Source organism: Coregonus clupeaformis, unplaced genomic scaffold (assembly GCF_020615455.1).
Source record: "Coregonus clupeaformis isolate EN_2021a unplaced genomic scaffold, ASM2061545v1 scaf5409, whole genome shotgun sequence".
NCBI lineage: Eukaryota > Metazoa > Chordata > Actinopteri > Salmoniformes > Salmonidae > Coregonus > Coregonus clupeaformis.
This window is the reverse complement of record NW_025538863.1, coordinates 5155-16148: the sequence shown is the minus strand read 5'-3', so window position 1 is coordinate 16148 and position 10994 is coordinate 5155. Positions and strand designations below refer to the sequence as shown.

Sequence of the window (10994 nt, the reverse complement as noted above, 5' to 3'; positions counted from 1 at the left end):
TCTCTCTGTCTCTCTCTCTGTCACGCGTTTACTAAGCCAGAACCCAGAAGCAGACCAGGACAAGGTACGTTGAGACAAAGGTGAGTGTTTATTTAATAGATTCCCGAGTGAGACTGAATAATCCAGGGAACAGAGCGGGTGGCGTGGATGGGTTGTTGAGGTGCAGTGGTAGGGTCCAGTATGGCTCGGCAGCCGCCGACCATCAGGCAGAGGTTGGGTGAGAGGTTCCGGGTGAGAGACTGCAGACAGAACAAAACGGAGGTGAGTACACAGCAAATCAACAAGGTGCAAAACAACAAAACTAACGCTAGATGTTCCAAGGCTGATACACGGACAAACATACTGTTCATGGCTAACGATCCGGCAGGAACTGGATGTTAGGCCAGAGCCTAAGAAGGGTGATGATCAGGACCAGGTGTGCAGATTGCTGATGGGATGCAGGTGCGGAAATCAAGAGAGTCCCCGGAGCGTTCCCCGAACCCTCGGGAAACTGGAGATCACTGGAACCGAAAAACTAGTCACCAGACAGGACCCGACTCAGACTGCCGGGATCGTTACAGTACCCCCCCTCCGACTAAACGCCACCGGGCGGACTCCCGGAGCGCCAGGATGGAGGCGGTAGAAGTCACTGATGAGGTCAGCATCTAGGACCTGTCGCCGCGATCCAACTCCTCTCTTCAGGACCATACCCTCCCAGTCCACGAGATACTGGAAACCCCGGCCCCGCCGTCTGGAATCCATGATGCGACGCACCGTGTAGGCAGGACCACCTCCGATCATCCGAGGAGGGAGGAGGAGGCGGAGGAGGCAACAGAGGACTGAGGAAGACAGGCTTGAGGCAGGAGACATGAAAGGTGGATGGACTCTGAGCGTCCTCGGTAGCTTGAGTCGAACTGCCACTGGATTGATCACCTTCTCCACCACAAACGGACCAATGAACTTCGGTAACAACTTCCTAGACTCAGTCCGTAACGAGAAGATCCGTGTAGCCAACCAAACCCTATCTCCGATGGTATAGGTGGGAGCGGGGATCCGGCACGATTCGCCTGGAGCTGATACCGGTCGAAACTCTAAGGAGTGCCTTTCTGGCCCGATGCCAGGTCCGGTGGCAGACGAATATGGGCCTGAACAGAAGGCACTGAGAGCTCCCTCTCTCTCTGAGAAGGGAACAGGGGAGGTTGGTAGCCATACAGGCACTGGAAGGGGAGACATCCCAGTGGCAGATGTAGGGAGGTATTGTGGGCATACTCAACCCAAGGCAACTGAGAGACCCAGGAGGTGGGGTTGGAAGAGACCAGACAGCGTAGCGTGGATTCCATCTTCTGGTTGGCTCTCTCCGCCTGACCATTGGATTGGGGGTTGAAAACCAGATGTGAGACTGACTTGTAGCTCCAATGGCCAAACAGAAGGACTTCCAGACAGCAGAGGTAAACTGAGGGCCACGGTCGGAAACGATATCACTGGGCAACCCGTGGACCCTGAAAACCTCCTAACCAGGATCTCGGACGTCTCCGAGGCAGAGGGAAGCTTGGCAATTGGCACAAAGTGGGCGAACTTGCTGAATCTGTCCACGATAGTCAGAACGACCGTGTTCCCCTCAGAAGCGGGCAACCCAGTGACGAAGTCCAGGGCCAGATGCGACCATGCGACCATGGTCATGGGAATAGGAAGGGGGTGAAGTAGTCCAGAGCTGGGCCGATTGGTACTCTTATTCTGTGCACACACTGGACAGGCAGCAACAAAACCCCGAGTATCCTCGGCCATGGCAGGCCACCAAAAACGTCTGCGAAGAAACGCCATTGTCCGAGCCACGCCAGGGTGACAAGCCATCTTGCTGGCGTGGGACCATTTGAGGACAGCAGGACGAACCGACTCAGGCACAAACAACCGACCGGTGGACCGTTACCGGGACCGGGCTGAGTCCGAAGGGCCGCCAGCACCTCCTCCTCAATCTTCCACCTAACTGCTCCCACGACGCAGTTCCGGGGGAAGAATTGTCTCGGTCTTGGACCCACTCTCCCTCCGTCTTGGAGAACATCCGGGACAAGGCGTCCGCCTTGCCGTTCTTCGATCCAGGTCGGAACGTCAGGGAAACCTTGAATCGTCCGAAAAACAACGCCCACCTGGCCTGACGGGAGTTGAGACGCGTTTAGCCGATTGCACGTAAGCAAGATTCTTGTGGTCAGTCCAGACAATAAGCGGTTGCTCCGCCCCTCCAACCAGTGGCGCCACTCCTCCAAGGCCAGTTTCACCGCGAGAAGCTCCCGGTTACCCACATCGTAATTCCTCTCCGCAGGCGAAAGGCGACGAGTAGTAGGCGCAGGGATGGAGTTTACTGTCCGTGGAGCATCGCTGCGACAGGATGGCGCCAACTCCCACATCAGACGCGGCCCACTTCAACGACGAACTGACGGGCCGTGTCCGGTTGAGAGAGAATCGGAGCGTTGGTGAACCGCCTCTTCAAATCCAGAAACGCCGATCCGCCTCCGGATTCCACTTGAAGGTCCTGATACTGGAAGTCAAGGCAGTTAACGGAGCGGCCACACGGCTGTAATCCCGGATGAATCTGCGGTAGAAATTCGCAAACCCCAAAAATCTCTGGAGCTGCAATCTCGTACCGGGCTGGGCCCATTCCAGAACCGCTCTAACCTTCTCCTGGTCCATCCTAATCTCTCCCCTGGAGATGATGTACCCGAGAAAGGATGTCGGTGGGCGTGAAACTCGCACTTCTCGGCCTTCACGAACAGGCGATTCTCCAACAATCGCTGCAGAACCTGTCGGACATGCTGGACGTGGTCGGAAGGTTCCTTGAGAAGATCAGAATGTCATCCAGGTAAACAAACACAAAGAGACCGATCATATCTCTCAGGACGTCGTTCACCATACTCTGGAATACCGCTGGAGCATTGGTCAGTCCAAACGGCATCACCTGATACTCGAGTGACCCATCGGTGTATTGAAACCCGTCAACCACTCGTCCCCCTCTCTGATCCGGACCATGTGATACGCATTGCGTAGGTCTAGCTTGGTGAACACCCGTAGCACCCTGTAAGGAGTCGAAGGCAGAACTCATCAATGGCAGGGGATACTTGTTCTTGACCGTGATGTCATTCAACCCCCGATAATCAATACACGGTCGAAGAGAGCCATCCTTCTTACCCACAAAGAAGAATCCTGCCCCCAGGGGGTGATGACGAGGGACGAACGAGACCAGCAGCTAGGGACTCCTTGATGTAGGTCTCCAAAGCCTCACGTTCAGGTCGGGAGATACTGTATAACCTTCCCTTGGGGTAGACAGCTCCAGGGAACAGGTTGATGGCACAATCATATGGTCGGTGGGGGAGGGAGTGACAGAGCCTTCTGCTTACTGAAAACTTCCCCCAAATCGTGATATGTCTCGGGAACCAGGGACAAATCTGGGGTTTAGCCTCAATCACCTGACTGGGAACCGAATGGGGGGCAGGCAGTCTTGAGACAGTTAGCATGACAATCAAGGCTCCAACTTCGTTACCTTGCCCGTCACCCAATCGAACGTGGGATTGTGTTCCTTCAGCCAGGGGTATCCAAGGACCAGAGGAACATGGGAAGACGGCAGAATGAAGAATGAAATCATCTCAGAATGATTCCCCGACAACCGCATCTTAACCGGGTTCAGTCCTCATCGTGATACGTGCCCAGACTACTGCCGTTCAGAGTGGTCGCTTCAATGGCTTCCGGCAATTGCTCCTTGGAAAGCCCCAGCTGTTCCACCAACTCGGCATCAAGAAAGCTTCCACCGGCACCTGAATCGATAAAGCGTTAATCGCTAAGCTCTGATTCCTGTTCACAAGGGTAGCCGGGAAACGGGGTCTGACAGAGGTACTGAGAGGTTGAAACTGGCTCGCTAAAAGTCCTCCCAACTTTAGCGAGCCGGGCAGTTTGACGACCGCCGGGAACAAGTGGAGATGTAATGTCCCGAGCTACCACAGTAGAGGCAGCAGTTGGTCTTACGTCTATGTTGACGCTCCTCCTGGGTTAACCCGTGCCGCCCCCACTTGCATGGGTTCAGAATCGGGAGAGGGACCTCTCCACTAATCCTTTGTGGTGGAGAATGATCGACGTGTTCTGGTCCACCACCCGACCCGACTGGGAACCGAGAAGCTGATCGGTTGGACGGAACCCATTGCTTCTCCCTCCTTCGCTCTCGGACTCGATTATCCACCCGAATAGACAAGGCTACCAAGCTGTCCAGGTCACTAGGCTCCGGATAGGAGATCAACTCATCCTTGAGCTGCTCCGACAGACCCTGGTAAAAGGCTGCTTGCAGAGCCTCCTCATTCCACCCACTCTCCACAGCCAACGTCTTGAACTCGATCACGAAGTCGGCCACGCTGCGAGTTCCTTGGCGAAGCGAAAACAGGCGCCCTAGCTGCGTCCCTCCCTCGGACGGAATGGTCAAGAGCTTCCTCATCTCGGCCGTGAACCCCTGGTATGAAGCCATGCAGGGATCCTGTCGTTCCCAAACGGCTGAAGCCCACTCCAGCGCTCGACCACGCAGCAACTCAATCACAAAGGCTATCCTAGCCTTGTCTGTGGCATAAGAGTAGGGCTGTAGATCGAACACTAATCCACACTGCATAAGGAAGGAACGGCATCTTCCCAGCTCCCCCTCATATTTATCCAAGCGCCGGAACCTTGGGCTCACGGAAGGACACAGCTTCAGAAGCGGCAGGCGAGATGGGTGAAACCGGTAGTGGATCCTCCACCGGACACTTGCGTTGGTCCTGGACCTCCGTCAGACCGGTAGAAAGGTTCCGAACTGACAACGCGATCTCCTGTAGTACCGTGCTATGATGGCCCAACATCTTCTCCTGCTGGGTAATGGCATGGCGAACAGAGTCCAGGTCCGCTGGGTTCAATTACTGGCGGATCGTTCTGTCACGGTTTACTAAGCCAGAACCCAGAAGCAGACCAGGACAAGGTACGTTGAGACAAAGGTGAGTGTTTATTTAATAGATTCCCGAGTGAGACTGAATAATCCAGGGAACAGAGCGGGTGGCGTGGATGGGTTGTTGAGGGTGCAGTGGTAGGTCCAGTATGGCTCGGCAGCCGCCGACCATCAGGCAGAGGTTGGGTGAAGGTTCCGGGTGAGAGACTGCAGACAGAACAAAACGGAGGTGAGTACACAGCAAATCAACAAGGTGCAAAACAACAAAACTAACGCTAGATGTTCCAAGGCTGATACACGGACAAACATACTGTTCATGGCTAACGATCCGGCAGGAACTGGATGTTAGGCCAGAGCCTAAGAAGGGTGATGATCAGGACCAGGTGTGCAGATTGCTGATGGGATGCAGGTGCGGAAATCAAGAGAGCTCCCCGGAGCGTTCCCGAACCCTCGGGAAACTGGAGATCACGAACCGAAAAACTAGTCACCAGACAGGACCCGACTCAGACTGCCGGGATCGTTACACTCTCTCTCTCTCTCTCTGTGTGTGTGTGTGTGAAATGTGAGCTAGCTAAAGCATAATCACCTACTTTCATTGAATATGGGTTAACTCCATTTTGGGCTCTTTGGAAACCCTGTGGTGGAGGTGAATTGAAGAAATCCTTGGCCCTTTGGCAACCCTGTGGTGGAGGTAAATCGAATAAATTCTGGGCCCTTTGGCAACCCTGTGGTGGAGGTAAATTGAAGAAATCCTGGGCCCTTTGGCATCCCTGTGGTGGAGGTGAATTGAAGAAATCCTGGGCCCTTTGGCATCCCTGTGGTGGAGGTGAATTGAAGAAATCCTGTGCCCTTTGGCATCCCTGTGGTGGAGGTGAATTGAAGAAATCCTTTGGCCATTGGCATCCCTGTGGTGGAGGTGAATTGAAGAAATCCTGTGCCCTTTGGCATCCCTGTGGTGGAGGTGAATTGAAGAAATCCTTTGGCCATTGGCATCCCTGTGGTGGAGGTGAATTGAAGAAATCCTGTGCCCCTTGGCCTCCCTGTGGTGGAGGGAAATAATCCGATAGGCAGGGAGGAGGTGGAGTAGTTTTGGTCTGTGGAACTGAAGTTTCCATGTCTTTTTGTCTTTTTTTATGTTGCTGTTTCAGACCCTTCAGCTGCTTATTTTTCTGCGGTAGTGGGGCAAACCGGGAAAGGACATAAACAAGAAATATAAACATGAGAATTGCTGGTTGCAGTTAAAATAGGACTATGATTTACAAATTAAAAGGGACTGTTTGGAGTGAGTAGCCTACCTCAAATCTCTGAAGAGACTCAGCAACCACTGGAGCGATGGGCAGCTCAAACATGACAGGCTTCACTGGTGGAGAGATGGGCCGTTCAACCACGATGGGTTTCACTGGTGAAGAGATGGGCAGCTCAAACATGACAGGCTTCACTGGTGGAGAGATGGGCAGCTCAAATATGACAGGCTTCACTGGTGGAGAGATGGGCAGCTCAGCCACGATGGGCTTCACTGGAGGTGGAGGGAAGAAATCCTGGGTCCTTTGGCATCTCTGTGGTGGAGGTGAATTGAAGAAATCCTGGGCCCTTCGGCGGAGGTGAATTGAAGAAATCCTGGGCCCTTTGGCATCCCTGTGGTGGAGGTGAATTGAAGAAATCCTCTGCCCTTTGGCATCCCTGTGGTGGAGGTGAATTGAAGAAATCCTTTGGCCATTGGCATCCCTGTGGTGGAGGTGAATTGAAGAAATCCTGGGCCCTTTGGCATCTCTGTGGTGTAGGTGAAGGGAAATAATCCGATAGGCAGGGAGGAGGTGGAGTAGGTCTGGCCTGTGGAACTGACGTTTCTATGTCTTTCTGGGGTTTTTTATGTCGCTGTGTTAGATCCTTCAGTGGCTTATTTTTCCGTGGTGGTGGGGCAAACTGGGAAAGGACATAAACAAATAAAATAAAATCTATTAATTGTATTTGTCAAATGCACCGAATACAACAGGTGTTGACCTTACCGTGAAATGCTTGCTCACAAGCCCTGAACAAACAATTACGTTTTAAGAAAATAAGTGTTAAGAAAATATTTACTAAATAAGCTAAAGTAAAAAAACAACAACATATAAACGTGAGAATTGCTGATTGCAGTTAAAATACGACCGTGATGTACAAATGAAAAGGGACAGTTTGGAGTGAGTAGCCTACGTCAAATCTCTGAAGAGACTCAGCTACCACTGGAGAGATGGGCCGTTCATCTCTATTTGCACATCATCTCTTGCACATCTATCATTCCAGTGTTAATACTAATTGTAATTATTTTGCACTATAGCCTATTTATTGCCTTACCTCCATAACTTGCTACATTTGCACACACTGTATATATATTTTCTGTTGTAGTTTTGACTTTATGTTTTGTTTTACCCCATATGTAACTCTGTTGTTGTTTTTATCGCACTGCTTTGCTTTATCTTGGCCAGTTTGCAGTTGTAAATGAGAACTTGTTCTCAACTGGCTTACCTGGTTAAATAAAGGTGAAATAAAAATGTACAAAAATATTCTGCATGTTCCTAACTAAGGTTGGTTAGCTGGGCTATGTGACGTTTGATTGATTCCTCTACCTCCATTGGCCTCTGAAAACATAGCATCCTGCTGACGAGTTGTGTGATTAGGGAAATTTTACCTAATGACTCTATAACAGGGCAGCAGTTCATTGCAATGACCTCCATAGCATGGATAGTGGTGCACCACCCCGTCCTCTTTCCCTTGTTTTGTTATCGCCCAAAGGTGTATTGTACAAATCCCTGGGAAAGGTCACATCAGCAGCCATGTGAGTAATGAGGCAGTAAGCATTTATCCTTTGTTGATGGAAACAAATGTGTTTCTACTGAACTGGATGGAGCACAGATAAGAGTTTGGTTTCACTTGTGCTAAATGAAACAGGTCCAACTTAATATACAATTGATCCTCAGATAAAAGCTCATACATTTTACTTGTATTCTTATGTGAGTGGTTTGGTGTATTTCTTTGATTGATTGAAATGTAATGGATGCTATATATAGAAAACAGAGGGGAGTTTTGAGATCCATTATACACATTGTGGATCATACGAGAACCAGTGTACCGGAGATTCCTTTCCTTTTCAAACACAACAGCTTGCCATGTCTTTGGCCACTCAGAAACTCTACATCGCCTTGAGTTATGCAGTTACTCTGATGTGGGTCAACCATGTCATGTTGTCCTTCTCTTTGAGGAACTGTTTGATCTGGACTTGAAATTACTCTAATGCAAACCTACATACTTTGATGACCACTAATCTCTTTATGTGTACGTTTTCAGTGACCTGTTACTATATCATTTTGGATTTCGAGATTAGTGAGATAATCCAGATAGCTAAAGTGATAACATGAGATTGAATCTGTCTTGGAGATAGCCAGGCCTGTTGCTGATGAAATGATAGCTCAAGTCCACCCACCTCCTAAGGGATATGTCTGGATCTGACATTGTGCCAGCAGCCAGCATCAGCTCACGTCCTCCACGTGTTAGTCTATCAACAATGGGACTCTGATAGTGTTAGGTTGAATCACTCTTTTCGTGTCTGAGATAGAGAAATTATGTTTTCACATGCAATGGTGGGAAAAGCAGGACATCAATTATGTGGGCAATGTAATCTTGATATGGGATGTCCATCACCTTATTTGTGTGGGTTTATTCCTCTTAGAAAAACCTACCAATATCACAGAAATACAAACATTTAAACTGGCTACGGATTCACACATAAATTTGGTATCTTTGGTATCCAATGGACTGATAATGTGGGAGCGCTGGTTTAACATCTACTGTAGTTACAATGAATAAATAACAGGCATAAGCAAACTTTGTCTCATTGGATTTTATAAGAAGTATTATAAGCACAAGATGCTTGAGTTTATTACTTTTTTCTAAGTATGCTATGCTCCACTGCATCCTTTTTTTCTGGCAAAATAGCCTATGTGAGAAAGAGAAAATTAGTGACATCCCTTACCACAAACATAGTTTACTGTTGAAAAGGTGCACTTATATCAACCTCAGAATTACATTGACTAAAATAGATTAATTTGGATTGTTGTGGCAAAAAGGTGAGCTGGATAAAATCATGTAGTACCTAAAAAAAGCCTTAAAATGTCCAGGGAAGAGTCAACAAACGTAGAAGTCCCAGGGGTGGACATGTGATCCCAACAGAGTCCCATTCACCATAATCTGAACACAATTCAGGAGAGTCTTAATCAATTGTTAACTAAATGTAAACCCTGTGCTAGAGAAAAAAAACATTAATTGAAGTCTGAACCCTGTTAGGATATAGAGTAGTCAATGGTGGACATTATTTTGCTCACCAGCCCAATCAGGCTTGTTACAAGAGTAGAGAGGATATTTACTATCCAAAAGGTCACTTACCTTCCGGCACACACATCGGTGAGAGAGGTCTGAGAATGTGAGCCAGGGCAGTGTCTGATATTCCAGGCCCAGCTTTGGTAGTTGTACCTGGATAACCTGAATATTTGAAATCCTTGGCCCTTTGGAAACCCTGTGGTGGAGGTGAATGGAAGACATTCAAGACATGACGGGCTTCACTAGTGGAGAGATGGGCAGCTCAGCTACGATGGGCTTCACTGGTGGAGAGATGGGAAGCTCAACCATGATGGGCTTCACTGGTGGAGAGATGGGAAGCTCAACCATGATTGGCTTCACTGGTGGAGAGATGGGAAGCTCAACCACGATGGGCTTCACTGATGGAGAGATGGGAAGCTCAACCATGATTGGCTTCACTGGTGGAGAGATGGGCAGCTCAACCACAATGGGCTTCACTGGTGGAGAGATGGGAAGCTCAACCATGATGGGCTTCACTGGTGGAGAGATGGGCAGCTCAGCCACGATGGGCTTCACTGGTGGAGAGAAGGGCAGCTCAACCACAATGGGCTTCACTGGTGGAGAGATGGGAAGCTCAACCATGATGGGCTTCACTGGTGGAGAGATGGGCAGCTCAGCCACGATGGGCTTCACTGGTGGAGAGATGGGAAGCTCAACCAAGATGGGCTTCACTGGTGGAGAGATGGGAAGCTCAACCATGATGGGCTTCACTGGTGGAGAGATGGGCAGCTCAGCCACGATGGGCTTCACTGGTGGAGAGATGGGAAGCTCAGCCATGATGGGCTTCACTGGTGGAGAGATGGGCAGCTCAACCACAATGGGCTTCACTGGTGGAGAGATGGGAAGCTCAACCATGACAGGCTTCACTGGTGGAGAGATGGGCAGCTCAGCCACGATGGGCTTCACTGGTGGAGAGATGGGAAGCTCAAATATGACAGGCTTCACTAGTGGAGAGATGGGCAGCTCAGCCACGATGGGCTTCACTGGTGGAGAGATGGGAAGCTCAACCATGATGGGCTTCACTGGTGGAGAGATGGGAAGCTCAACCATGATGGGCTTCACTGGTGGAGAGATGGGCAGCTCAGCCACGATGGGCTTCACTGGTGGAGAGATGGGAAGCTCAACCATGATGGGCTTCACTGGTGGAGAGATGTGCAGCTCAGCCACGATGGGCTTCACTGGTGGAGAGATGGGCAGCTCAACCACAATGGGCTTCACTGGTGGAGAGATGGGAAGCTCAACCATGATGGGCTTCACTGGTGGAGAGATGGGCAGCTCAGCCACGATGGGCTTCACTGGTGGAGAGATGGTTAGCTCAGCCACGATGGGCTTCACTGGTGGAGAGATGGGCTATAGATAGTGGTATAGAAAGAGAAGTTTAGTCCAGAAACAACATATAATCAATTACAATGTAATAGACGCATGGCCTAAAACATATCTGTTTGCTTACATCCCCTCCCTCATCATTCATTCTAACTCTGCTGTCTCATCCAACGAATAAACGTACCTGTGCCCTACTCTGTGTGCACAACAGGGTAACACAATACCACATGAAGAATTTAGATTGGTACTCCTGACACTTCTGCCATGCAATCTCAATCATCTCCTCAAGAGTCCCAACGCTACAGGAGAGGAAACACACCAGGTTGTTTAGAATGTGTGGAAAGAGGCTTCA

At 50.0% G+C, this 10994-nt stretch overlaps 1 long non-coding RNA gene across 1 annotated transcript; it reads right to left on the bottom strand.

Annotated features, from left to right (window-relative positions):
* Window positions 1-6605: 6605 nt before the first annotated feature.
* Window positions 6606-9040, bottom strand: LOC123490901. The gene is made up of 3 exons (XR_006661098.1): window positions 8848-9040; window positions 8388-8459; window positions 6606-6850 (listed from the first exon to the last, which is right to left on the bottom strand). It is a non-coding gene; the product is annotated as an uncharacterized LOC123490901 (long non-coding RNA).
* Window positions 9041-10994: the final 1954 nt, after the last annotated feature.